Source organism: Xyrauchen texanus, chromosome 5, assembly GCF_025860055.1.
Source record: "Xyrauchen texanus isolate HMW12.3.18 chromosome 5, RBS_HiC_50CHRs, whole genome shotgun sequence".
NCBI lineage: Eukaryota > Metazoa > Chordata > Actinopteri > Cypriniformes > Catostomidae > Xyrauchen > Xyrauchen texanus.
The window spans coordinates 13,596,962-13,622,347 of record NC_068280.1 but is presented as its reverse complement, the minus strand read 5'-3'; the positions used below and the strand labels follow the sequence as shown (position 1 = coordinate 13,622,347).

The 25,386-nt window shown below is 38.1% G+C and overlaps 1 protein-coding gene and 1 long non-coding RNA gene across 3 annotated transcripts in view; one reads left to right on the top strand and one right to left on the bottom strand.

Annotated features, from left to right (window-relative positions):
* The window catches only part of LOC127643853 (mastermind-like protein 3), a 157,174-nt gene that overhangs the window by 92,712 nt on the left and 39,076 nt on the right, over nucleotides 1–25,386 (bottom strand). The gene's annotated exons all lie outside the window — the stretch shown is intronic.
* Nucleotides 6,057–6,778, top strand: LOC127643857 (uncharacterized). The gene is made up of 3 exons (XR_007970580.1): nucleotides 6,057–6,216; nucleotides 6,312–6,411; nucleotides 6,632–6,778. It is a non-coding gene; the product is annotated as an uncharacterized LOC127643857 (long non-coding RNA).

Below are 25,386 nucleotides of genomic sequence, written 5' to 3'. Positions count from 1 at the left end.
TTAAGCACTGACTTAGTTACAAACTAACTAGTAGTTACTAAGCCCTTAGTGCGAACTTTATGTCCCAACTTATGTTATAACTTATAAGACCTTAAGCACAGCTGGTGCAACCCTACCCAGAACACTACCCTCATTTTCCATTGGTTGGCCTAACAGATGGTCCTGCCTTAAACTCCACAAGTTGAGTCTGAGGAAGGGATAAAGGTTTTGACAGCATCAGAGAGGCACTCCATTTTCCTATTTGGAGGGAATAAACCAGTGAATTGGAGACTCTAAATTGGCCGTAGGTGTGAGTGATCTTGTGAATGCATTTGTCTGTGTGTGTTAGCCCTGTAATGGACTGGCCCTGCCTACGGACAGAGACAGCTGGGATAGGCTCCAGCACTACCCATGACCCTGCATAGGATAAGCTGCTATAGAGAATGGATGGATGGGTGAAACTTATGAATGGTTTACTTATATAGGCTATAGTTCTGTCATTATAACTCTCAGAATAATTGTAAAGTTTTATCATAGATGTGAGTTGGTAAGTTTGGTCTTGATGGAAGAGGTTTGCTTATGTTGCTGCTGCAGAGCATGTACGAAGACTTCCTGAGTATAAACAGAAATGCTATGTTGCACTATTACTCAAGCATACAATCCTCTTGAAGCAGATCTAGAAAAGTGGGGCTAGGAGGAGGAGGGTTTCAGTAGGGCTGCAACTAACGATTATTTTGATAATCGATTAATCTAACGATTATTAGACCGACAATTCAGGGATTATTGCACTGATTAATTATTAGCTCTTAACCGATTATTTAGCTTTATTGTGCCCCGACTTAAAGGGTTGTATTAAACATGCTTACTAACAATAAAGGGGACAAAATCATCTTTTTAGAATACCTCTAAATGACATTCACTGAAGTCCACATTTAATTCAGTAAAGAAAAAAACTGCAAAAAGAAAAACTATTGTTATCAAGTATTTTTGACTTGTTTTCCATTTAAAATTGTCTAAAAATCCTTAAAACAAGATACATATACCTGAGAAGCAACATAAGATATTTAGACTTGCTTTAAGAGAATGTATCTTAAATAATAATATAAGTGTATTTTTTCACTTGGATATAATTCTGCGAGTGCATTAAAGACAAAATACACTTATATTCAAGATCTATTCTCTAAAAGCAAGTCTAAATATCTAATATGCTGCTTCTCGGGTGAATGCATCTTTTTTTAAAGGATTTTTAGATATTTTAAAATATTTGTATTTTTTATATTATATTCAACATTCTCAGATAACAATTTTTTTCTTCTGAAGTATAGTTCTTAAGTAAATGTACATTGTTTTAAATTAGTTTTAGATATTTTTATTGTAAAACAAGCCAAAACAAATCATAAACATATTTTGTTGCAGTGTATAATGGGGCACTTCAATCCATGTTTAACTCACAAAAAACAAAAAACTCTATTATTAATAAAGCTGCATAGTGCCAATTTTCTTCACGATAATAAATGCACAGTGACATATATTATGATTCAATAAGTCACGAGCCATCGCATTATAATTAGCTGCATTAAGTGTGCGCGCTCGAGGGATGAGCATCCCCGCGACAGAGTGCGCATCAGCCGGGTGCAGTTTCAATCTCTCCCCCTTAGATCGGAACATTCGCGCAACTCATAGAAGAGGAGATGACCGCACAGTGAAATGCCAATTTCGGAGTTTGTAGTTATTTACATGATCTGCTTCCGTATTATTTGAACTTTAATAAAGGTATAACGCATTAAATATAACTGCATTTAAGATGTAACACCGGGGTGTTTCCTTTAAAGAGCTCCGGCTCCGCTTATTCCACAACGAGAGTGCTTCTGTATTTACTTATTTGTTATTTATGTATAATTCCCTTGTACTTTGCGATCTACATAAGATGAAGCTGTTTGGAAGGTTTAGAGCGCATCTGGACTGTGATCTGTGTAATTCTTCCTCTCCTCAGTCAGGCGCGAGCTGCAGTGCTGCTCTCACGAGTCATCATTACAGTTTAATGTGATCTCATGTTACGTTAACTGAGATCAAACGATTATTCGACAATTAAAATTTTTGTCAACAATTTTTTATTGTCGACGTTGTCGATAACGTCGACTAATCATTTCAGCCCTAGGTTTGAGAGTGAAAACTCTCATAGCAGGCCACAGTGAAACCATCTTAGCTGCAAACACCAAGAACGACATATAAATGTTAGATAAAGAGAGTGTATGCAAGTTGACTGGCTGTCAGATTGCATGTCAAAAGACGTATCTGCTTGGGCCATAGAGTATGCAAACCAAGAGATTAGGTTCAAAACACTTGTCCGCTTGTGCCATGCAGAGTTTCATGACTTAACTAAGAATAATTAGTCTCTGCATATTAAGATGGGATAAGAGAAAGTATTTTAACATTAAAAAGGGGATCTTTTATTCCAGCTAATTTAAAATCTTATTTGCTATAATTAAATTGTATTACACATAATTGGCACTATATCAGCTATTGGCTACCATGTTCTCTAGATATAAGCATCGGCCATTTAAAAAACCTTTATCGGCCAACTAGTAGTTAAGGGTGAAGATTAGCCACAATACATCAACGACCCAAACCAGCAGCCCCATATGACTAAATTTCAGGCAGCTCTAGCAGAGTTCTGAAAAGAATCTCCAAATCTTTCTGAAGGGTGTAAAAAGTCTGGATGATTGGTAGAAAAAGAAAAACACTATAGGGCTGGAGAGAGTTCCTCACAGATGCTGAAAAGAACATTCTCATCAGAGCCGCTGATTCATGATGCTCTCCACACAAGCTAGTACACCTGAGCTCTGAGAGTGGCAACAGAGAGAGAGCAAAAGAGAAATAATGATTTTTCTCCATTTTAAAAGCAATGCAAATTGTTGCTGTGGAGAAACGGCTTTAGAGCATCTGTGCACGCACACACCGCTCTACCATGTCTGATAATGACAAATAGTGCCCCCAATAGGCTCCGATCCACAACCTATCATAACGTCCAAAAATAAATCCATCTCATTTACAGAGTACAAAAAACGAAATTCCAGGGGTAAACACACACACACACACACACACACACACACACACACGGACAGATTGACAGGGACTGTACTCAGGTGGGCGCCCACACCTCGCTTACCCACAATGCCAAGCGCTGGCTCTGAATTCACATTTGGTTGGGTAGACAAGTAATGGCAGGCTTGAGTGAATGTATTACGATGGCAAATGACAACATTAACATATAAATGACTTCCTACAAACACATCTGCTAATGTGTGGTTAGTGCCAGTAACACACGCACGCACACACACTCAGAATATGATTGTATATTCTCAATTCTTGCCTGAATTTAACTGTCATAGCATCAACAAGGGCGTGTGTGCATGGACACATTGGCTGGTCTTGTTTACAGACGAAGCCAGTGGGTGTTGTGTGCGTGTGAGCTCTGGCTCACTGCAATGATTGTCCAATGTCACAATCATCATGTCGCTTAAACACACCCAGCTACACACACAGCCTCACGCTCTGAGTGTGTCAAAAACAAGACTGGTTTGGACAGGAAACAGCACGTCCAGATTGTCCCCTGAGACAGGAAGAGGATTGGGTGTCATGTCTGTTTCTGTGCTTGGCACTCAGTGACGACGCAGAGAGAAGCTTTGTTGTAGCTTTAAAGGGGTAGTTCATCCAAAAATTAAAACTGCTATTATTTACTCACCCTCATGATGTTTCAAACCCATATGACTTTCTTTTTAACATGGAGCAGAATATCAGGGCTGATATTCTGTGATTCTGCCCGTTTCATTTTGTGTTCCAGGGAAGAAAGTCGTACAATCTGCTAAAATTCCTTTTGAGCCTCACAGAAGAAAGAAAAAGTTTGGAACAACATGAGGGTGAGTAAGTAATGACAGAAATTCAATTTGTGTAGTGAACTTTCCCTTTCATAGGAAACAACCATCTACAATGCAAGTAAATGCAAGTACATATTGCATATGTAACCAAATTTTATGCTACACTCTTAAAAATAAAAGGTTCTTAAATGGTTATTTGTCGGGGTGTATGATTCCAAGAAGAACCTTATATTCTGTGGAACCTTCCCATTCCACAAAAGGTTCTTCGTAGAGCCAAAAGGTTCTTGTGACAGGGCGGAGGGCGGGCCGGGTTGTGATTTTGCACACCCAGCCCCTGATCAGGCTAATCAAGCCTCCGAGGGGAATAAAGGTCGACTGTGGACGGTGGTGCGACAGAGAAGGTTATGTTTGTGTCTTTTGGTTCAGCTTTATATTAAAGCTATTATTTATATTGTCAAGCCGGTTCTCGCCTCCTCCTTTCCAATGAACTGCTTTACACTGGTGCCGAAAACCCGGGAAGGAGGAATACGGCGTAGTAGAGTTCTCGCCGCTACCATTCACCCCAACGGAGCAACCGCGGCTATCTTCCGGGGGACGGAGGAGCCCGGACGTCTGGAAGTAGAGCAACAGCCACCAACCGCAAGGGGAGAAGGGGCCACCTGGAGCGTTCAGGGCCGCTGCCAGGGGCGGAGGAGTCCCCTACCAGCCGCTGAAACGCCGCAGGGTCTGAGACCGCCGACCACAAGCGGGGAGGGGCTCACTGCTGACCGACTGGAGTAGGAGAACTGCTACCAGGGGCGAGGGAGACCCCTTCTGTTCCCAAAGAACGCGGCGGGCGGTCTGTCTGCCAGGGGCTGGAGGACTGCCTCCAATCCGCCCGGGGAGGTGTGGCTGTCGTCCATTAGTGGATGGAGGAGTGGCTGAGGACAAAATTATGGTGTATCGGAGAACCGGCGAGTAAGTGGGAGGTACTGAACTGTTACAGGGAGTACCCCCTATTTTTCATTATTGTTTCCCTCCCCCTGTCCCCTCCCATATTCAGGAAGGCAGGGATGACCTGCCGGCAGATAGGGCATAAGGCACGCCCTCCCCCAGGGGTACGTAATGTCGGGGGCTCCCCGGCCTGAGAGAACGAGGGAGGAATGTGACAGGGCGGAGGGCGGGGCCGGGTCGTGATTTTACACACCCAGCCCCTTATCAGGCTAATCAAGCTTCTGAGAGGGGATAAAGGACGATTGCGGACGGTGGTGTGACAGAGAGAGAACGTTTACGGGCAGCTGTCCGTCCTATATGTGCGTTTCTTTCTTTTGGTTCAGTTTTATATTAAAGCTATTTTTTACATTGTCATGCCGGTTCTCGCCGCCTCCTTTCCATTGAACTACTTTACAGTTCTTTAGACCATAAAAAGTTTCTTGACACTCAGTAATCTCATATAATGTGAATATTTTTTTAACTGGTGGAATCACAATGAATCAAAGTGAACAGTTCACTGCAAATTAATGTTCTTTCAATAAGATCTGTCTTTGAAAAACATTCTCAATTTTATCAACATTCTAGTGATTTTTTTATTATTGCTAAATCCATTTCAAAGACATTTGAGATCCATTTCCAGTTATGTTTGAGGACATGAGTTGTCCCTTATCACACACATGCGCAGTAGAAGAACGATGCCTGAGGTAACTGAGAACTTGCCATTTTCTGAGGAAAACTTTCGATTTTATGGTGAGAAGAGTGCAGAGTTCAATGTCGTTACTGTTTGTTTTAGTATCAAAATGTTGATTTTGCTTTGTAAGGCAAATAAAATCTGTACAAGGTAGAAAAACTTTAATGGCTAGTTCCGTTATGTCCGCTTGTTGTGTGTCGCAGACACTTAACGGCTTTAACGCGTGCACAGACAAGCCCTTTCAACGGCCGCGAGTGCAAACAGATGCTTTATAAATCATTACATGTTAACATAATGACTACCTTTAGTAGAATGTTATAGTTTAAATACGCAAACACTGTTTTTTATTTTGAGAAGAAGTTTGTTTCACTGGATTGGATTGTTTGTTTTCTTAATGCAAATTGTTTATCCATTTGAGTAAGTTTCTTAACTAATTTAAGGAAAATACATTATTAAGTTAAGACAATATGTTAGGTCTTGCTCTTTGTCTGCATTATTCCATGCAATCAAATCTATATAACATCTTTACAGCTCACATGAACAAGTGTATCTGGACTATTCTGAGGACAAAAGCAACTATAATCCTCCATTTATTCATATTCTGATTGGGAGCACACTTGATATTTGATGACAGGAAGTGATCGCAAATTAACCAATGTGAAGTGCAGATGGCCTGCTATATTTATGTAGAGACTGGTAAGTATTCTTTGCTATTTGCTTGACTATTGCCTTACAGAATGAAAGATAATATAAAAACTTAAACTGAAATCCCTGTCTGTTTTACACTACAGTGGCAGTGAGCAAATTCAGTTCTAAGCAAAATGATATCTAATATGGTGATTTATGCAAAACCGAGTTGGCTCAACACTATTAAAATGACTGAAAGCATGAGTGAGTGTCAGTTCCAAACAAATCAATGAACAGATCATATTTTGCCTGTGGTGAATGACCTGATATTGTTATTTATTCTGATTTACTGGATAACAGATAAATGTAATTTTATAATATATGTGTATTAGAAATATACCAGTTTACCATTTAAGGTTACCATAGGATGACATGAATATTTTTCAGAAATTCAAAACTTTGAGCTTTTTGTTGTTTTCCGCAGGGGCAGCAATGAACATGTTATGTGAATGAACTCTCCAGTACCACTGAAAGGTGCACTCCATTTCTGATGAGGGAGGACCCACAGCTGAAGCCTCCAAATAAAAAATGCAAAAACTCATTCATTCAAGCCCTATGCACCACCTCAGCCAGATAACAATGCAAGTCTACAATTTTGATAACTTTACAATCTTTTTTGCTTGATATAACTCATATAGACATAAAAATACGATTTCTGCTTCATTATTAGTTTGTTTTCCCCAGGATGCCATAGGATGAAAGAGAGGTTCTCAGCTTGCAGTGCTGGCTGTCCACAAGCTTCCAAAAATTATGAAATATCCACTGCATGTACAGTAGGACAAGTGCCAAATTCAGTAACTGAGTGATTTATATTATGGTGTCAGAATAAAAGTTCAAGAAATATGTATGTATGTTTCAGACAAAAAAAGCACATAAACACGACGTACTCGTTATTACCACTTCAGAAGTGGGAAGTAGGGTAATTCTGATAACACATGAAGGCAGCATAAGTTCATGATAAAACAAGAAAATTATTTGCCTGAGAGTAATATTATAACTCTCTATGAATCATCCATGTTGTTTATAATGCAATGGTTAAGAATGTTAATTGTACAAAGAGAGTGGTTCTCATGATCATTTTTTATTATCTTCTAGAGGAAATGAACAGTGCCTGTCTCATTGACGCTGACAAATGAGTCAACACAAATCTGTGAAAACTTTCTCATCACCTTGTAGAAAAGGCTCTAAATGCTGACCTTAAGCAAATGCTACACCTTTGAATTTGTGTGAGACAGACATGCAGAGAAATGGTGTATTTGTCAACATACTACACTAATATGTCGTTTAATTTTACGGCAATTTGTGCATTGCAAAGTTTTTGTTTTTGTTCATTCCTTTGTGTTTTGTGAGGTTTTGCACTGACAGCGACAATCTTTTGTTTTATTGCCACAATGTGATGTAAATATGTTTTCAGGCCAGGTTAGTGCTGTCATTCTTCTCATAATGTTGCTTTTCAAAGAGGAGTCGGCACGCTGTCATTGATCAGGTAACTTGCACACATAAAGAATGTAAAAATGTCATAATATCCCATTATTAATGCACAGTATTATCGGTTAATAGGAGTTTTTATACATTATATTGTACATTACGTATTCTAAAGCTTGTATTGCTTAAATACTTAAATAGATTTTTTTGAAATAGCTTAAATAGTTTCTTACCTATGCCAGGTAGCATCATTACAACCTCACCCAAACCTGTAAAATTGCAGACTGTATTTAGAATAAATGTGTGCTTGTTTTCACAGGATCCTCTGTATCCTACTGCAACCATTCTTATAAATGTCTGTGAAATTAGGAACCCTTTGCCAGTTTCTGTGTTTCCAATGAGGATGGATGGAAGGGACATGGGTAGGATGATGGGGTATTGATATCTCCCTGACTGTTTGCCTGTTGTACTCTTTTGTATGATGTGTATATATTAGGGCTGCGACTAATGATTATTTTGATAATCGATTAATCTAACGATTATTCGATGAATAGTGCCCCGATTAATCATTAGCTCTTAACCGATTATTCAGCTTGTGCCTGACTTAATATGTTGTATTAAATGTGCTTACTAACAATAAAGTCACGAGGCATCACGTTATAATTAGCTGTATTAAGTTTGCGCGCTCAAGGGATGAGCATCCCCACGACAGAGTGCGCATCAGCCGGGTGCAGTTTCAATCTCTCCCCCTTAGATCGGAACATTCGCGCAACTCATAGAAGAGGCGATGACCGCACAGTGAAATGCCAATTTCGGAGATTGTAGTTATTTACATGATCTGCTTCCGTATTATTTGAACTTTAATAAAGCTATAACGCATTAAATATAACTACATTTAAGATGTAACACCGGGGTGTTTCCTTTAGAGACGCTCAACATGCACGTTTTGCATCAGCAGAGCGGCAGCTTCACTTATTACATAATGAGAGTGCTTCTGTATTTACTTATTTGGTATTTTTGCATTATAATTCCCCTCATACTTTACGATCTATATCACCTGATGCTGATTGGAAGGTTTAGAGGACTGTGATCTGTGTAATTCTTCCTCAGTCCGGCGTCAACTGCAGTGCTGCTCTCATCATTAGAGTTTAATGTGATCACATGTTATGTTAAATGAGATCAAATGACTATTCGACAATTAACATTTTTGTCCTAAATGTTTTATTGTCCACATTGTCAATAACGTCGACTAATCGTTTCAGCCCTAGTATATATAGTCCAAAGACAGACATAACTTGAAGGACTTTTTAATTCCATAGTTGCCAACAACTATTAATTCTGCCAGAGCATACGTTGCTGCTGTCATTTTCACTTTGTATTTCAACCTAGAGGAAATATTATTGAAAACCTATATGAGGTATATTTTGAAATTTGTCATAATTATGTTGTCACGTAATCAATTGAATCCAGTTTAAGACTTGAGTCATACTCTCCCTCACCCCTCGTCTTCGCAGTATTTAATTCCATTAAAAAGAAGAATTTTATATTTAGAGTTTGATATTGTGCAATTTTGTGTTGATTGTTGAAATGTTAGTACATTGTGTATTAATCTGCTCTCATGGATACATTATTCATGTACACTGTAAAGGCAATAAACATGTTAATCGTATTTTGTTAAGTCTTGTTATTCCTGATTTTATTTTTTATTTCGTATTTTTTTGTCGCCTGGCTTTATTTAACAACTTAATTAAATTATATTAACATAAACGTTTTCATTTATAAGGGTTAATATAAATAAAAAGCATAAATGAAATGGTTTCAGATCAGTTGGTGTCATAAAGAAACTTTTTATCAGTGGTTCTTCAAAGAACCTTTTGAGAACCTTTAAAGAATTTTAATGCTTATACAGATCAGTGTATATCTTCTGTTGGATTTCAATACATATAATGAGAGAAAAGGTTTGATTTGACTTGATGAGATCCACATTTCATTGAATAATGTCTTTTAATATCCTTTCTGATCTTTGCAGTCAGTTGTTGATCAAAAAGTTAAAAAAAGAAACAGTGATTATAATGACACGTAGCACAGATGCTGTAAATAATCCGCTCAACTGAAACAGTTTTGTGAGATGCTTGCTGAACTGCCACTAATCTTAAAGAGACACTACCATTTTAGTATACAACGAGTTAACATATCAATGTAAACTCAGTGTGAATACTTTTACATAGTACAAATTAAGCATATAGACAAAAAATATGTAACAAAACATTGTAAATATTTAAAGGGGCATTCACACAATGACCCCGTTTACAGGAATGCCCCTTTCTTGCAATCGGACACGTTCTCGCAATAAGTTGCTTTCTTGTATCCACGTAAACGTAGTCATTGTGAAATATTTTAACTTCAACAAACACTGTAAATATTGACAAATTTAACAAATAGTCTCCTACAGCATCTACATAGAGGTTTAGTGAAACTGGTGCAAATATCTGCACCATAAACCTAATGTTTGCTCTATAAATCTAACCTTTTTTTATTTATACCTTTTACATAGTAGTAAATAGAGGTGTGCAGCAAAGACAATATCTGTATACACTCACCTAAAGGATTATTAGGAACACCTGTTCAATTTCTCATTAATGCAATTATCTAATCAACCAATCACATGGCAGTTGCTTCAATGCATTTAGGGGTGTGGTCCTGGTCAAGACAATCTCCTGAACTCCAAACTGAATGTCAGAATGGGAAAGAAAGTTGATTTAAGCAATTTTGAGCGTGGCATGGTTGTTGGTGCCAGACGGGCCGGTCTGAGTATTTCACAATCTGCTCAGTTACTGGGATTTTCACGCACAACCATTTCTAGGGTTTACAAAGAATGGTGTGAAAAGGGAAAAACATCCAGTATGCGGCAGTCCTGTGGGCTGAAAATGCCTTGTTGATGCTAGAGGTCAGAGGAGAATGGGCCGACTGATTCAAGCTGATAGAAGAGCAACTTTGCCTGAAATAACCACTCGTTACAACCGAGGTATGCAGCAAAGCATTTGTGAAGCCACAACATGCACAACCTTGAGGCGGATGGGCTACAACAGCAGAAGACCCCACCGGGTACCACTCATCTCCACTACAAATAGGAAAAAGAGGCTACAATTTGCAAGAGCTCACCAAAATTGGACAGTTGAAGACTGGAAAAATGTTGCCTGGTCTGATGAGTCTCGATTTCTGTTGAGACATTCAGATGGTAGAGTCAGAATTTGGCGTAAACAGAATGAGAACATGGATCCATCATGTCTTGTTACCACTGTGCAGGCTGGTGGTGGTGGTGGTGTAATGGTGTGGGGGATGTTTTCTTGGCACACTTTAGGCCCCTTAGTGCCAATTGGGCATCGTTTAAATGCCACGGCCTACCTGAGCATTGTTTCTGACCATGTCCATCCCTTTATGGCCACCATGTACCCATCCTCTGATGGCTACTTCCAGCAGGATAATGCACCATGTCACAAAGCTTGAATCATTTCAAATTGGTTTCTTGAACATGACAATGAGTTCACTGTACTAAAATGGCCCCCACAGTCACCAGATCTCAACCCAATAGAGCATCTTTGGGATGTGGTGGAACTGGAGCTTCGTGCCCTGGATGTGCATCCCACAAATCTCCATCAACTGCAAGATGCTATCCTATCAATATGGGCCAACATTTCTAAAGAATGCTTTCAGCACCTTGTTGAATCAATGCCACGTAGAATTAAGGCAGTTCTGAAGGCGAAAGGGGGTCAAACACAGTATTAGTATGGTGTTCCTAATAATCCTTTAGGTGAGTGTATGTTGCAATGGCAAAAGTATCTGTATGAGAAAAGCCAATTTTTAGATGAAACGCTACTCTATTTATTGTTTTCATATAGCAAATATGCCTAGTATAATTCATAAAATATTTTTTTTACTATTATTATTATTATTAATATTATTACAATTATTCTATATTTTCTTTTCTTTTTTTTGTATGCAGAAATGCACGTCATTCACTGAAGCACACATAGACCATATAGGCCATTCATTTAATTTAATCACAGCCTATTGCGATTTAATAATCACATGTTGATGTTATTTTGATTAAATGAGCAGCCCTGAAGGATCGTGAAATTAGTCTAATGAGGCACTCTTAAGAAAATCAAGTGGACAAATAAAAATTGCGTTAAAATCACAGCACTATTATATATGCAATTTCATGACATCGTATAAATTGATACAATGTGGAATTTGTAAAAAAAAAAATTTAAAAGCTTAAATGTATAACAAATAAAATAAAACAAATATGAAAAACAACAATAAAAATGATGTGTGAAACATCAAATTCAAAAGTCTGGCAAGTAAAAACTAAAATGTACTAGCTAAAGGCTATTCTTCCTCCAATGTGTACATAGAGGGTTGGGAAAAACAATATCTGGACCTACTTTATTTTAGGTGTCTTTTTTATGTACTTATGCATTTGATACTTATTGTGTACATATGTGTTGTTGCACAGTACTTACATTTAAATTACCTGCATTTAATTACATCTGTAGTTACACAGTTAACCTTACCCCTAAACCTAACCCTACTCCTTAACCTACCTGTACCCTCAAACTTAGTAGCAGCAAATGTGAATCTTGTGAGAATTTTGCAGAACAACATGTAGTTAGACAATAAATACATTGTACTGTATGTATTTTAATGCTATAACATAATAGTTAAAGACACCTAGTATAAAGTGAGACGCAATATCCTATCTCGTACTGATCTGAGGACAGTGTTAACACGGTATCATTCAAATAAACTACTACTGATGTCAGTGCAGCATCAAAAATAACAGTTTATTTACTGTATTATTTCAGCTATAAAAAAAATAATTTTAGATGGCAACCAGTCTGAAACGAAAAGAGTGTGAAGGCAACAAAAGGCAAGAAGCTGTTGCCTGAAGCCTGTCTTCTTCCCATGTCTATCTTTCTTTCCCACTTTAGCTTTGTATGTCTATTCCCTCGATTTTTCCCTCTCTCTCTCTCCCTCTTTCCCTCAGAGCGCCTCCGGGCATCAAGCCCGCCACACGTCACAGAGCCGGGCCGCACAGAGAAGTGTGGGGGGCATTGTTCCAAAGCTGTAAGGGCTGTTTACTCATTTGTGCACTCAAGCCTGAGCTCTCTCTCTCCCTCTCTCTCTCTTTCCACACACACATGCAGATAATCCTAACACCACCCATTTCCTATCGATCCATCATATTCCTCCCCAAACTCTGTTCCTAAACTACCCCTCTTCATCTCTTCGTTTCGCTCATGCCTCACTAACCCATCTGTCTTTTAATGCACTGTTGCATGCAATCTCTCCATGCGCCCTCCTTCACTTATTCATGAGCTCTCTCTCCGTGTAAAACACACTCTCATTCTCACAACTGGTGATGTAGCGGTCACCATGGTGACCCCTTTGATTGACACCATAATTGGTATGTGGCTACATAGCTGGGCTGGTTCTCTTTAAGGAGGTGGGCATTACAGTTGGGACCCTTAAAGGGGTGGTGATTATCGCTCATCATAACTGTCCCCTAGCAGAAACAAAGAGGCCATCTCAAGTGCGGAAAAGGATTAAAGGGTTCTTTAAGGGGAGGAGTCCTCTGCAAGTGTTACCATCAATTATGGATGACGAAAGGTCATTCTCTCCCGCTCTCCATCGATTAGCATGAATGATAATTTTCTCATTTGCTGATTGCTTGATGTAATTAGCAGAATGGAAACAGTGATTAATACTCAGGGTTTTGAACAATAAATGATCTAGCAGAAGTGATTGTGTGTATGGGGGTGGCACAATAGAGAAAAGGAAGGGAAAGTATGTCAGACGGATCGGATAACAGTGTGAGGTCTTGCAATATTAACCACAACTGTGACACCGAACATACACTTCAGAGCGGCTGTCTGCGCATTCACACAGACATAAACACACACAGGTACACCTCATGATGACATTTCACATTTCACCCAAATACCCAAAAAAAAGGGACAAAGATGAAAATTAAGCCTATTGTTGATGACCATTAAGATTTTTTCATTGAGACAATTTTCATGATAATTAATATAATGCATCCAGATGTTTTACTTTTTTCTTTTCCCCCATTATTATCAATGGGAACTCTTTTTAAGGATGGACAAAACATATATTTTCTGAAAAATCATGATCTTCATTGGAACGATCCTAATCTTAAACTACCAAGATGATTATTTTTCTTTGGCATACATTTTGGTTGTGTTTATTGTATCTGTTGAATAAATAGCAATTAAACTGGATATTAATACAGATTTCCTGATTCGATTCTGATTCGCAGGATCTCGATTCGCTTCTATATCGATTCAAATGTGTACATTTGCTTTGATTTGAACGAAATTCTATCTCAGCTAATGCTCATAAATATTAAGGAACCTTCTAGGTAACCCTTCTAAGTACAATTCGAAAACGTACATTTTACTAATATATTTTATCATTAGTTTTTCATCAAATTGGTCACATTTTAGATTTTTAAATTTTTAAAATGCAATGTATTTCATTAATTAATGTCTTGAAATTGCATTTATTATGCTAAATATATAATTTTGTTAAAATGTTTTTGTTTATTCCACTATTTGTACTATTTACAAGTATTTACATTTATACGCTGAACACATGCTTAATCGGTACAGTCTCATCAGCCAATAACCGTATGTGGCAGGGCGGAGGGCGGGGCCGGGTCGTGATCCTACGCACCCGGTCCAGTATTAGGCTAATCAAGCCTCTGAGGTTTAAAGGCCGACTGCAGAGGATCGTGCGGGAGAGAGAGATCGTTAGCGGACATGTCCGTCATGTGTATGTTTATGTTGTCTTCTAAGTTTCTCATAAAAATATTATTTATATTGAAAAGCCGGTTCTCGCCTCCTCCTTTCCATTGATCCCTTTACACCGTATATAACATTTACATTTACATTTATGCATTTGGCAGACGCTTTTATCCAAAGCGACTTACAGTGCAATTATTACAGGGACAATACCCCCGGAGCAACCTGGAGTTAAGTGCCTTGCTCAAGGACACAATGGTGGTGGCCGTGGGGTTTGAACCAGCAACCTTCTGATTAACAGCCCTGTGTTTTAGCCACTACGCCACCACACATATAACAAGAGAAGACATGCGTGGTTTCTTGAGTGCATCCATTAGCATTTGAATGAAATGTTACTCTTTTTGTTGTTTTTAAATCAAAAACTGCCTGTAATAAACAGAAAGTGTATTAAAATTGACATTAATTAATGACATATGGATCTGTGGATCGTCTTTGGACAAACAGAACGAGTTAATCCAAACTTTTATTCTCAACACACTGTTAAAGGACCTCAGTGGTAATAACTTCTTCTCCACTATACTACTCGTTCACTGGTGAGTGAAATCTGAACATTTACCAGCCAGTGGCTAATCAAAGACATTTTTAGTCACATAGCATGAGATTTGGTTGCACATGTTAGTGATTTACTTGCACTATAGGGGTTGTCACATTGAGTGAAAGATCAATCTTGGGATTTAAGAATCGATACACACAATCCGATATTTTTTTCCGAGCTGGAGCAGCTACATACAGCGAGACGAATAATGTGTCAGCTTCGTAAGCGTCAGGTGTTCTGCTGTTGGCTGTAAAAGTGAACATGAGAGTCTTCATGTACTCCCGGCATCAGAGCCACTGAAGACGCAGGGACAAGTTTTGTTTTTGAAAGAAATGTGCCCCAAAACATACAAAAATGAGTGTATGTTTGTGCAAATTATTTTACACCGGACTGATTTGTCAGTGAGAGTCAATATAAAGTAGGATTTTCAAAAAAATTGATTCTCAAGCATGGATCAGTACCAACTGTTCGTATTCCAGCTTTATATCCTGAAGATGTAAGTATTGCACTTTATATTTTGTGAATGTTTTCAAATCGACTTTCTGAAGGAATGTGCTTGTTAGCTGATTCCACAGCTAATGCAGCTAAAGTTACCATTGTGCACTGTATTCACGGAGACCAGAGCTAGTATGTCGGGGGCGGGGAGCAGCAGCTCATTTGCATTTAAAGAGACACACACGAAAACAGCGCATTTTTGATTCCACTCAAAAAGAGTCATTTACAACATGGTATAATAAATGATCCGTGGGGTATTTTGAGCTGAAACTTCACAGACACATTCTGGGGACACCTGAGATTTATATTACATCTTGTAAAAGGGGCATAATAGGTCTTTTCAGCTAAATACATATTTTCATAAATACTTCAATAAATTCAGCCAGACTAGTTATAATATTCTGGATATTCCCATGATCAAAACATAAAAGATATTGTTTTCCTTTCATCAGGCTCCAAATAATTTAAGTAATCTTTAAGAATATCTGAAGGCAAACAAGTCCAGTTTATTTCCTAATATCAAACATCATTCTAACAGAAAATCTATTAGACAGGAGGACAACTTTGATCATAATTTGTCGATAAGTATTGGAACTTGAAACTTTAAACCCATTTATGTACTTGCTCTTATATTTACAGTGCAGTGCAATAAGGATAAGTAAGAACCATGGAAAGCTCCTTATGTCTGTGGTTAGGTCAATTTAGCTGGACTTTCTAAAAACAATTAATCATAAAAACAAGTTGTTAATGATGAAAAAAAGTACAAAAAAATTGTTTAAGCTATTTCAGAGTAAATACATTATTATTTTCGAGATATAAATAGAATATCGGAAAAGAACTGGATGTTCAAGTTCATGTTCCCCAAACTAGCACGCAAATGCAGTGATTGTCCTCTTCACCTCTCTTCCCTGCTCTCTCTCTCTCTCCTCATATCCTGCATTACAATCTCTCTCCTATAACACACTCCCATCCATCCTTTTCATACGCTCTCTCTTTCTTACTCTGAAGTGTGTAATCATGTGATGGGGGGCTGGTAGGTCTTGACTGGGGGGTAGGGACACACACATCTGTGTCTGGTTCATCTCAGCCCTGTGAACGGTGAACAGCTTTAATGATAATGAGGGGCTGGGCGATATGTCTTAAATGATATCTCGATATTTTTCAGCCTATTGACGATATTGAATATATATCTCGATAATTATGTATTTGCTCTAAAATGGCTCAAAAGGTTTTTTTTTTTGTTTGTTTGTTTTTATCAGAGGAACCATCATTTCATCCAAACAGCCACTATAGCAAAGTAGATTAAATATTTTAAAGACATAATTCATTTTTCATTAAATAAAACAAGGTAGAAAGAAATTCAATCATTTTCATTGATATGCACTTTATATTTATATTTCATACAAAATTATACATAGTAGCTTAATAAAAAGCATTATTTTCCTTCAAATGTTTTTACAGTGCAAAGCTACATCACTGACTTATTTTTGAAACCCCAGTTGAACACTGCATAATACTAAATTATTACTGTGGGACACGTCAGGTTGATTATTATAATATAATGTGGAATTATCATTATTTTTCTGATTATTAGTGTTATACATAGTAATATATTTCTGTCCTGTTTACTTCATCTTCATCTAGGTGCTTTTATTTTGACACCGAAAGTGCTGTCGTATTTATCTCAACTTCACAAGGAGCTTTTATTTTGACAGAAAAGGCAATGAGTATTTGACAGATTACAATGTTCTGCATTTGCTGAAATGCTGTAATCTCCCCCTTTTCTGTTATTCTGTGCCACGTCTGCAGATTTGTTTAATAACTTATAACTGTTACTAATATTTGGAATTGCAAGAATGCTTGAACCTGCATTACTTGCCATGCGTGTGCACACAGATCAGCGCATCACTGGTTTGTTCTGAATCACACACAGACCGTGTTTATCTGTCTTTAAATCACAGCCTTTTATGGATTAATAATCACATATGACCAGCTTGCAATTTTGAAGTTATTTTGCTTAATTGCGCAGCCCTGAAGGATCGTGAAATTAGTCTACTGATGCACTCCTTATGAAACTTAATGGCCAAATGAAAGCACATAAAAATCATCGGGATATTCACAATATTGGTCAATTATACATTGGAAGCAAAATTATCTAGATTATATCATTAATATTCAATATATCACCCAGCCCTTAGTGTTGAGTGTTAAGTATACCATTTGCACACTCAGGTTAAGAAGCGTTTCAGCTGTGTGTTAACTGCAGAGTGGAGTGTGTGAGTGTATAGTTGATTGTTCTGATGTTGAAAGATGACAGACTACAGCCCATCTGGCTTTGGACTCTTAAAGCAGCCATCACCAGAGATGTTCCAGACCACCGCAGACACACGGAGTGCACAGCACTTTCCCTGGCTGCCTTCTGCAGCCAATCAGGTTCTGAGCTAGTATTTCCTGGTCTCCACTGGCTCTCTTAAAGCGAAAGCACTCATTTTTGTATTCATAATACACAATGCTCTTCATGTTGTTATTTTTAAATCATTCAATAAATGTATTTTTATTAAATAAATCTGTGTTCTCTTCGGTTTTAAATTCATAAATTGACCTATAATGAAAAAAAATGACCCCATGACCTAAAATGTTTACTTGAAGGACCCTTTGAGATTAAGTAATGTGAACCATTCAATAAAAATGATTTTTACAACATTTTCTAGTTGTTATATGCATTAAATGATATTCAATAATTTGAGTTTTATTAGAGTTTTAATTTTATACATGACCCTATGTCCAAAATATGTACTTGAAATGTCTTTGGGTAAGTGATGATAAATGATAAAAAAAAGTTTTAAAACTAATTTAATCATTTAAATAAATAATGAAAGTGTTCTACTTTGTTTTCATTTTATACATTTATTTAAATCAATATTTGTATTAAATTTAGTATTTGCATTTCAATCACAATCTCATAATACTCCACAGTTCCTTCATATTTGCTTAGGGTTTCGTATAATCACTGGGATCCCTGTGATTTTAACACAACTTTATTATGTTCCTATGAGAAAGGCATTGTTAAATGACAAAAAAAAAATGCAATACAGTAGGATCTTCGAATACACACACACATACACACCCACACGCACAAAGCTGTCCTTGTGCCAGGAAAAAGAACAGAGAAGCACTCTCTCTCACTCTGCTCTGTTTGGCATTTAAGAAGATGCCCGAGGGCGTTCAGTAACCACGTCACCAGACGTAGAGCATCATCGACACAAACACTGCTAGCTGCCAATTAGGGCAGCCGTCTGCCGGACAGACAAGAGACTCAGCCACTGAGATTGGCCGATTAGTGAGAGAAGGCAGGAGTGAGTTTGATGAGAGAAGCTGTGTCAGTGAGCAGCGAGCCAATAGAAAGTATGGGGGATAGTTATCGTGGCAGGGAAAAACACACGCACATGCATACGGACACAAACACACTCTCCCTGACCCCTTTCGTTGTTGAGCACTGACACCTCCCAACCACACTTCTGAAACAAAACAATGAGCATGAGGACGGCTGGGGTTAATACACACACACCACACACACAACACCATCGTTGCTCCCTGGGGTTTGTCTGACTTCCTCTTTCTCCCTGTCATTCAAATGTCCTTTGTCTTCAAAAAAGAGGGAGAGGGGGACAGTAAGAGACTATGAGAGAGATTCAAAGAAAGATGTAGCAAAATTATTAGACATAATCTAAGTGGAATGAGAGAAAGAGCAGAAGAGTGCAAGACAGAGATGGTGGTGAGAGCGAGAGAGAGAGCAAAAGAGAGAGAGAGAGAGAGATTCAGAGAGAACTGGATAAAACAAGTTCAGGGCAGTTCTCCTGCCAGTTCTTCCTCCACATACATTCCTGTGGCTGCATGGGGCATGTGTGTATGTGTGTGTGTGTGTGTGTGTGTGTGTGTGTGTGTGTGTGTGTGTGTGTGTGTGTCAAGAACTGAACAGTCTAAGTGAGGGCCATGTGTCAAGAAGTGTTCAGAAAAACAACATAAAAGCTAAAAATGTCAAAGACAATTGGACAATAACTAATGGTAGAAGATACCGGGAAATATCAGAATATTGGCTACATCAACAAAACATCTCCCAAAGTAATCATTCAGTTTGCAAATACAGATTGAAACAACGCAATCCAAGTCATTAGCTGAGCTGCTTTGTTGAGGCGAGCCATTAAAACTCCTTCAAAATAAGCTCTGATGAATCTCACAAACATCCTAAGGTTCTCCTAGAGACAAATGTGCAACAACTAACCACTTCAACTCATCAGGACAAATTAGTGGGAACAACTGAAGTATAATGCTTCATTCAGCATTCCCAGAGTATTTTTCAGAGCAGGTGAGCTTAAATAAAAATAAAACAAATAACTGAAATGTTCAGACAGGTAGAACAAATATCTATGGTGTTCAGGAAATGAACTTTAGAGCTAGACATAATGTAACCACCAAAAAGAATAGTTCCATACAAATGAAGACAAGCCAAATTAACATCACATAACTGGTGAACAAAAACACCCACAACATACCTCTTGTGGTGAGTAGATTCTAGTACATTTAGATGCTTGCTGTATTTATTTGCTGAATCATCACAATTTCATTTTTTTTTTTTTTTTAATGACATCCAATTATAGGTGGTCAGTTAATTTTTCACTAAAACGGTGTACATTTTTAAAGCTTATAAACTTTAAGCAAACACAGAGGCTCTATGGCGCATGTATTATTGCTCTGTTTGTTTGAGCAACTGGCAAGCCCAACATGGTGCGAGTTTGGGGAGGGATTGTGTGTTTGTTTGACCAATGGAAGACAGAGGGTGTATTTGTAAAGCTGTTTGAAAACAATGTTTATTTATGCAATTCTGTTTGGTGATGCTAGTGGCACAGAAATTACACACTTCAGCTTTAAAGGAACAGGGCTGGAGACACTTAGTACATTTACATCCACTTTAAAAGTTACATTTCAGTCGGACTACAAAAATAATTAGTCTTTTAAAAGGTCATGTAATTGCTTTAAGCACAAAGTATTCTTCGGTCAGTCGGGAACACTAAACGACCGCATACAGGGTGCGTGACGCAAATTTCGTCATCAGCAGAGTGCTCATGCACTGAATGATTTTTCTAACTGTGCGCCTTAGAATGTGCTTGCTTCTGAATTTATTTTCACTAATTCGTGGGTCCACAAGGAGTCAACCGTCACAATCATCCAGAATATCAAAGTAGTCATAGCATTCATGCACCAACTGCTTGTGTATGCGTGAACATTCAAATTCAAATCCTTTCACAGGCTCGAGATTCGACTGTACGCAAACGCTAAGCATTCACGTCAAATCCGTAGTATACTTTGGCCTTTAATTGACTGAAACTGTACAAGTCCGATTTTTGTAAAGTCGGAGTAACAGACTTAGATAATGTGAATGTAGCTCGCATTTCGTTAAAAACAATATAAAAGTCCTGAATGTCAAATGTCAAAAGCAACTGTAGTGCACCATCCAATTACATCCAATTATAGTGTAGTGGTGGTGGCGTAGTGGTTAAAGCACAGGGCTGTTAACCAGAAGGTTGCTGGTTCGAACCCCAGGGCCACCACCATTGTGCCCTTGAGCAAGGCACTTAACTCCAGGTTGCTCCGGGGGGATTGTCCCTGTAATAATTGCACTGTAAGTCGCTTTGGATAAAAGCGTCTGCCAAATGCATAAATGTAAATGAAATGTAAATGCACCATAAAAATTCCATGGTTGTCTAAGGTGCAAGACAACCTTAACAGCCACAGGTAGAATACTAAGACTCTCTCTCCAATTTATTTGTGTGTTTGATGGGTTCAAAGAAGGAGATAAGAGATGAAGCTATAATACACTGCCGGGCCAAAAAAGTTGCATTATATTTAGTTGGACCGCCTTTAGCTTAGATTACAGAGCGCATTTGTCATGGCATTGTTTCGACAATCTAATGCAACAACATGTTTATTTCCGGCCAGAATTTCATAATATTTTGTCCGAGATAGTATTAAATGACTGGAGAGTCGAACCACTCCATAAAGTCTTCATCCCAAAGACTTTCAATGGGGTTAAGGTCAGGACTCCATGGTGGCCAACTCATGTGTAAAAATGATTTGAGCCTGACGAATCTTGGCATTGTCATCCTGGAACATGACCGTGCCATCAGGGAAGAAAAAATTAAATTGATGGGATAACCTGGCCATTCAGTACGTTCAAGTAGTCAGCAGACTTCATTTTATTGCTGCATAAAATTGCTGCACCTAGACCTGACCAAATGATGCAACCCCAGATCATAACACTGCCTTCAGAGGCTTGTACAGTGGGCACTATGCATGACAGGTGCATCGCTTCATGTGCTTCCCTTCTTACCCTGATGCGCCCATCGCTTTGGAATCAAATCTAGACTCCTCAGGCCACATTACCTTTTTCCATTGCTCCCCTTTCCAATCTTTATTCTCCATAGCAAACATAGCCATGAGTTCTAATGTCAATTTTTTACGATGTGACTAAGCGTTTTAATCTCCGATCACAATCATTCAAGATTTCTTCTGACCACATTTCTTCCACGAAGCTGACGGCACACCACAATCTTTCCAGGTTTCAATAATGCGTTGGACAGTTCTTAACCCAATTCATAGTGGTTCTCTTTGCTTGATCCAGGCCAATAATTTGCCCCTTCTGAAATCCAGTAACATATTTTCCACGACATCAGGATACGTCTTCCGACATGGTTGTTTAAGAAATGAGAAGCTACACACTGCATCAGTTAGGGTTAAAAGAATTGTTGCCAGCTGAAACATTAATCACTGTAAAATGTATCCAACCATAGGCTCTGCTTATTTAAATCCAAAAGGTAACTTTCTTTTAGACCAAGCACTGTACATCAGTCATTTATGTAGAGGTGCCAACATGCAATGCAGTGTGGGAATTTTCTCAGATTGCTACAATAATATAAGCTAAAATAAAAAGTTGGTGAATCAACACTAGTTGCATATGCTTGCAAGGTTGAGCATCATAGAATGTAATTTGTCATAAATAATTGGTCTGAGGCTTTAATATTATTTCAGTGCTCTGAAAATTGCCCAGAACAAACTAATTCAGTTCAAAAAGCAAACTAAAATCAAGGCTCTCATACCTAACAGTTAAATTCAGATCTGTACAGCATTTCATCACTGTCACACCGCTGGAAACCAACTTTCACTGAAATAACACAAATTAAAAGATGGAGAGTCTTGGTTCAAGTAAACATGTAAAACCACTGTGATTCTTACCTGTACCCATAATGCAGCAGTGCAGGAAAGAGCGCCAGGAATAACATGGAATAGAGAGAGAGAGACAGAGAGAAAGAGAGAGTGAGTGTGCACAGTATACATTCACATACAGGATTATATTCTTTGTGCAGTGCAAATCAAAAATCTCTCCAGCACACTGATGTTACATTTACATGTGTGTTTTCGTTCTGTAATTTAGACACAAATAATAAATCATATTTGATATAACTCACTGAGACAGCAAATATATGAATCCATAACATCCCAGTAAAAATCATTTGTAGAACAAAATGTTTTTTTTTTTTTATCTCTTAAGCCTTTTTCGCTTTTTCTCCAACTCCCATTTTTGTCAACTTCAGCAGTCCTTTTTGTATATTATGTAACTAAATTGGAAGCACTTTGGGGATTTTTAATGAAAAATACACTGACAAATCTAAACAGTATATTATCTTTTATATGTTCACTGCAAGATTAAAGTAATCAGTAATAAGTAATCAGACCAACATGCTTTTTCTTCAAACAAACACATATATCTTACAAGCACACTCAAATATAGAAACATACTTATTGCACAACAAACAAGCACAGAGAGAGAGAGAGAGAGAGAGATGGAAAAGATGGTCTTGTCCACACATCGAGAAAAAGAGACATTTGCGATCCTTCAACAGAAGCCAGATCACACCTTTGGTGTTGCACATTTCGTTCCTCCAGGCCATTAGAGGCCTTTAACACAATCTCTCTCCACTCTGTAGTATCACTCTCTCTCTCGGCAGACTGACCTATTCCACTAATCAACAAAAACTAAAGATTCAACAAAAAAAAGCAACACATTTAAATCAATCAAGACTTTCAGCAAAGAATGATCAGCATGGTGCATTCCGCCGGCTAATTCAAAGTCTTGTGTGTATGTCTGTTTAACGTTTTGTCTTCAAGACTGGTGAACAATACGACAATTACAATTTCCGTTATCAGCCTGTCGTTATGCATGTAAACACACTAATTAGCCGATTTTCCACTATCGGACCAGTGTAAGCCAGGGCTATCAACAGGCCAGCCGGGGCCAATAGCCTCGGACCACGAGGTAAAGGAGGGGTAAAAGAGAAGGGGAGAAAGATATGAGGGAGAAAGGTGCAGGAAGAAAAGAGATCAGAAGAGAAGACGGTGTTTGATGGGTTCAAAGAAGGAGATAAGAGATGAAGCAGATCATTTGGCTTGTGAGTTACGTATAGTAAACTCAGACTTTGTGAGTGAGTGCGTGTGTACATGCTTTTTAGTGCAAGTCAGAGAGTGTGTGTGAAAGAGAGTGATTTGATGCATCAGTGCACAAGTGTTAGGACTGCATACAGTTAGAGTAGAAGACCGAGTGTGTGTGGCAGTGGACCTGTGTCTCAGGCACATGCAGTGTAATCTTCTTAATGTCTGTGGGTGCGAGCTCACTGCCATTATATAACTGCTAATCCAGACACAGAAAACAGCGACAGTCAAGCCATGCCACTCTTTGACCTCTCACACACCCATACGGTGTAGATCATAAATGTATACACATGAAATCAAAAGTCCCTTTCATTCTCCTTACTCTTTAGCATCTCCACATCCACAACTGAATATTACACACAACTTTTCGAATGATAAATATACTCCATCTACTGAAAATTAAGCTATTAAATTGCGCTTTAATGCTTAAGTAACAGATGATTCTGAAATGTGGCACCTTTAAAAAAGCAGTCTGGTAGAATAAATAGTTAAAAATGTACTAAGTTTACAGAAGTGTTTTACCCAATTAAAACAATGGAAGAGACTGATGCAAATCTGTAAACATTAAAATACTTGTTGATTCAAAAACATAGTCACACATAGTCACGCGGCTTTAGAATACAATGTATTGTTTACTACCATATTATTGATCATAAGTCAATCATTGGCATACAGTTCACAGCAATCCATTTCACAAGTGAATTTGTCAAATCAGTTCGAGATTTATTATGAGGGCTTGTTTAAGGATCCGTCAATTTCAACAAGCATCAGACATGCTTGTGTAGCGTCTCGGGTGCATTGCTTCATAAACAACATTTTTAGGTCACTAAATATAGTTTAATACTTAGAACACGTTGAGATCCCTTAGTTCGGATTTGCCCTCCATCAAGTGTTTTGAAGGCAAGAACGTAACGCATGTTTGTGTTGTGGGTTGTTTTTCACTTACTGCCCTCTGGAGTAAACAGGTGGTACTACAAGTATGCATTCCTCAGGAATCTTCCTTATTACAATCCGGGGGCATTGTGCTTAATTGCGTACATTTTTTAACACGTTATTTTTAATTAAATGAATCGCACTGATTTAAAGTTTAGGTCTGTCGTTAAATCGACAGAACTAATTATAACATTATTTTTATGTGATAAAATAGCTAACTAACCTAAAAAATATTATATCCAATTTTAAAACTTTGTTGTTATGACAACGCAATGGCTTAAACCCTAAAATTTACAATTTAAAAATTGTAAACAACTTAAATACTACAGAAAAATGAAGTCTCCTAAAGTGCTTTTCATA